This window comes from Danio rerio, chromosome 15 (assembly GCF_049306965.1).
Source record: "Danio rerio strain Tuebingen ecotype United States chromosome 15, GRCz12tu, whole genome shotgun sequence".
In the NCBI taxonomy this organism is placed as follows: Eukaryota; Metazoa; Chordata; class Actinopteri; order Cypriniformes; family Danionidae; genus Danio; species Danio rerio.
Genome location: NC_133190.1, coordinates 51,162,501 through 51,167,500, shown reverse-complemented (window position 1 = coordinate 51,167,500; position 5,000 = coordinate 51,162,501). Strand labels below are relative to the sequence as shown.

At 43.8% G+C, this 5,000-nt stretch overlaps 1 protein-coding gene across 1 annotated transcript in view; it reads right to left on the bottom strand.

The window, feature by feature from the left end:
- stard10 (StAR related lipid transfer domain containing 10) overlaps positions 1-5,000 on the bottom strand; it is a 31,063-nt gene that overhangs the window by 10,884 nt on the left and 15,179 nt on the right.

Genomic DNA, 5,000 nt, shown 5'->3' with positions numbered 1-5,000 from the left:
CAGAACAACTACATTACCCACAATGCAACACTATAGAATCACACACACACACAGCATTAAGGAGTACACTTTGAAAATGTGATCATAAATATGGCGACACGGTGTCCTCACAGCATCAAGGTCGCTGGTTTGAGTCTCAGCTGGGTCAGTTGGTGTTTCTGTGTGGAGTTTGCATGTTCTCCCTGTGTTGGCGTGGGTTTTCTCCGGTTGCTCCGGTTTCCCCCGGCGATACACTTCTGAACTGTGTGTGGGTGAGCTGTGCACATGGTGATATCCATGCTGAAGCCCTATATTGTGTACTCGACACACATTAGAGAAGCATTGGTGAGCCCAGAACAGCAGCGTTTGTGCGTCTGATGACTTACATCAGGTGAAAAGAGGCTGCAGACTCGATCAATCTGACTTCTGAAATAATAAACCAGGCCATTAAAGTAGATCCCGGCCCAGAAGCACCTGCGTTTTCTAGAGCAACGACTGAGGAACCAAACGCTGGCCTATTATTGTCTCTACGCTGATTTTGGGGACAGAAGTGAAGCTGGAAGCAAATACATGCAAATATTAGATGGATAAACAATTAGCTGCCATAGAAACGCTTCTATTTTTGCTGGTTGCCATGGAAACATTTACATTTATGTTTTTTTTTTATTTTTAAAACATGTAAATAATAAAAATTTCAATAGAAAACATAAAATAAAATAATGTAAATATGTGAAATGTTCATTCGGTCATTTTATTTTCAGATTAGTGCCTTTATTAATCAGTGGTTGCCAGAGAGGAATGAACCGCCAACTTATCCAGCATATGTTTTACATGGAGAATCTGCAACCCACCTCTGGGAAACATACACACTCATTCACACACACACACACACACACACACACACACACACACACACTACGGCCAGTGTAGTTGATCAGTTCCCCTATAGCGCATGTGTTTGGACTGTGGGGGAAACCGGAGCACCCGGAGGAAACCCACACCAACACGGGGAGAACATGCAAACTCCACACAGAAACACCAACTGACCCAGCCGAGACTCAAACCAGCAACCTTCTTGCTGTGAGGTGAACGTGCTACCCACTGCGTTGAGTTGGCAAATATATTGAGTGGATGTGTTAGTAAATCTGATTTTAAAAGAGCCTCACCAGTCACAAACCTCACGGCACGTCACGCAGCACATCACAGAGGGGCGAACACTGACATTTAGCCTACAATCCTGCACAATCTCTCTCTTTTAGTAGCGCCCACTTTTAACATGAGATTTTGAAAAGCAGATCTATATTTAGCGAGAACGGTCGGGTAGAAAATGGGGCGGGTCAGGCTGCGGGTGAACAAAGACTGAATATACCGCGGGAGCAATCGGCTACGGTATAAAACCTAGCAGGAATAGGATTAAACGTTCAGTCCTGCACAGATCTCTAGTCTAAACTACGGGAGACTCCCGAGAAAAACAGGAGTGTTGGCAGGTACTCTGTTAAACTAGTTAGGTTAAAAATACCCCAACTTATAACCCAACTATAGGTTAATATAGCACCTTCACAACTATGGGTTATTTTATCCCAAAGCATTGGGTATTATTTTGATTAAATGTCATTTTTTCCATTGTTTTAATTTTATAATTATGGCTGTGTAAATAAATAAATGTCTCCGTTGTGTCCTAAAGTATGACGGCTGGATATTCCAAATATGACCAGTTAAAACCAGCTACAACTAGCTTGACCATCCTGGTTTAAGCTGGACATGGTTTTGGCTGGGCTTCCAGTCTGGCTAGGCTGGTCAAGCTGGTTTTAGCTGGTCATCTCCCAGCCTGACCAGCTAAGACCAGACTGGAAATGGCTGGAAGCCAGCCTGGAAGTAGCCAAAACCCCTCTTAAACCAGCCTGGTTGACCAGCCAAGGCTGGTTTAAACTGTTTTTCAGTAGGGACAGGAGTGTTGGCAGGTACTCTGTTAAAATAGTTGGGTTAAAAATATCCCAACATATAACCCAACTATAGGTTAATATAGCACCTTCACAACTATGGGTTATTTTAACTCAATGCATTGGGTATTATTTTGATTAAATGTTATGTTTTCCATTGTTTTAATTTTATAATTATGGCTGGGTAAATAAATAAATGTCTCCGCTGTGTCCTAAAGGTCAGAATGACGGCCGAATATCCCAAATATGTGCATCATTTCCTTAAAAAAAAAGAAAAAAGAAAAACGGTAGAGATGAACACGTGCGGTAGAGTAAGCGTTTCATCCATTTAATGTAGATGGGTTATGAGGCGTGCGTGTGTATCATCAATAACTAAGAGTGCTGGTGAAACACATATAAAACACAACATGGAGAGGTCATTTGATTAAAAAACTATATTATTGTGCTAGAGCTTAACTCTATAATCCAAAAACACAACCCTGCTGAAAAATCCAGCTTAAACCAGCCTAAGCTGGTTGGCTGGTTTTAGCTAGTCAACCAGGCTGGTTTTAGAGGGGTTTTGGCCACTTCCAGGCTGGTTTCCAGCCATTTCCAGCCTGGTCTTAGCTGGTCAGGCTGGGAGATGACCAGCTAAAACCAGCTTGACCAGCCTAGCCAGGGTGGTCAAGCTGGTTTTAGCTGGATTTAGCTGGTCATTTTCCAGCCTGACCAGCTAAGACCAGGCTGGAAATGGCTGGAAACCAGCCTGGAAGTGGGTCGCTGGGTGGTTTCTGTGTGGAGTTTGCATGTTCTCCCTGTGTTCGCGTGAGTTTCCTCCGGGTGCTCCGGTTTCCCCCACAGTCCAAACACATGCTGTACAGGTGAATTGGGTAGGCTAAATTGTCCTTAGTGTATGAGTGTGTGTGTGTGTGTGTGTGTGTGTGTGTGTGTGTGTGTGTGTGTGTGCGTGTGTGTGTGTGCGTGTGTGTGTGTGTGTGTGTGTGTGTGTGAATGTTTCCCAGAGATGGGTTGCGGCTGGAGGGGCATCCGCTGCGTAAAAACATGCTGGATAAGTTGGCGGTTCATTCCACTGTGGCGACCCCCCCTTAATAAAGGGACTAAGCCGACAAGAAAATGAATGAAATAACCCAACAAAGCATCAAATATTTAACCCAACTGGTTGAGTTATTAATAAACACCCTAATAAAGATTTAAAATAACCCAACACAGCACCAAACATGTTCAACTCAACCAATGGGTTGAATGAATAACTCAAGGCTTTTTAGTGTTCATGCTCACACATACACTCTGCCTCTTCTCTAAATCTCACGCTGAACGCTGTCGACCAATCGCAACAGGCTGTCATCGGTCCAATCAGCGCAGATTAGCTTCGTGATAAGGAGGGGTTTGGGAACTAATGAATCGCTGAAGGACTCATATGGGGGTCACTGGGATAATTAGGTAAAATAAATGCAGATTATAAGACCAAGAGAGTGTTTTTTGACCTTGCATGCAGATCAGCCTGTTGTTGGAGACCCCCACAACCAAAATATGATCCTTATAATGTATAATAGAGGCTCTTTGGTTTATTTAATTAGCTTATTTATGAAGCTAATGCATGAAAAGTAATGACTCTGAATAATTGTTTAGGTAGTGTTGTGATGCATATTAAAGTGTGCGCCCTAAAAGCACAAGTCACCCCTGCCTGGCCCCCCCAGTTACTCTGGTCTAGAACCACCATTGATGAACGGCTCCTTTAAAAGCATTGAATATTTAATATTAATAAATAAATGATGCTCTGATAGCACTGAAGCATGGTAAACATGGTGATTTGAGGGCCTGAGCTGAAGGACAGAAACGCTGGGGTGGGATTTTCCTGCAGCATAACGTCATGAGTGGGAGGACAGATGCAGTGTGTGTGTGTGTGTGTGTTTCAGGGGAACCCCAGCAGCTCTGAGGAGACTCTGACATCTCCTCCCGCCTACACAGAGCTGTGCCGCACTGTCATACGTGTGTGTGTGTGTGTGTGTGTGTGTGCTCTGGTTTCTAATGCATTATTGGATGCCTGCAGTCATTGTGTTTCTTCACTGGCATCTATTATTTCAATAACACACACACACACACACACACACACACAGTCCTCCAACTGTGTGGCCTTTCTCTGATCTGTGTGTGTGTGTGTGTGTGTGTGTGTGTGTGTGTGTGTGTGTGTGTGTGTGTGTGTGTGTGTGTGTGTGTGTATTTCACCTGCTAATGAGGAGAAAAACACTGAAGCTTATTTCCGACACTGAAAAAGAGCATCACAGCTTCACATCTCGCCACCACAGCCTGCTCAGATATCAACTGCAGACTGTGAAAGAGTCACAGTGTAAAGTGTTCTGGAGTCAACACACTCGAGACAGAGCAGAATAAAGGCCAGAAGGGTGTAAAAAACCCGCTTTAGTGTTTTATTTGTATTGTAGTGGACACTATAAACAGAACTACACAACTAAATGATCTTCTCTAATCTTGTATCTGTGTGAATATTAATGAGGCTGCACCGCGTACACAATAGAGCGCGCTGATTGGTTTGAACCAAGTCTTACTCATGAATGAATGCAACACACTCTGAGACGTAATAACAGACGTCCAGTCTGCACGCTGGAATACACGCTATTATCTCATGACCGTGACGCAGCTTTAAAAATTAGTTTCAAACCGGAAGAACGAATTTGCTGGAAATAACGCAAAAACAACCAATTTACTCTTGTTAGTGAGATATATATGTGTCCTAGTGGTGTTTATAGCAGTGTGGGACACACATATATGACTGTCAACAGCTCAACACATGTGTTCTGGTGTTTCGTGACCAATGACTGTAAAAAATATGGACGACGCGACAGCCCTTTTTCCCATTGAACGCCTTGAGGGCAAAACGCCTGCTTGACGGGCACAAACTGTCGCAAAAGACTGCTGAAATTGGAGCCTTGACATGCGCAGAAGGACTGTCTGATGGAGCCAGAGGAGGAGCCGCGAAAATGAGCAGAGTCGAGCTTCCAACCAAACGCTTTATGTAAAATCAACCACGCCCCCCGAACTGCTCAGCATGCGTTTGCTGTCATA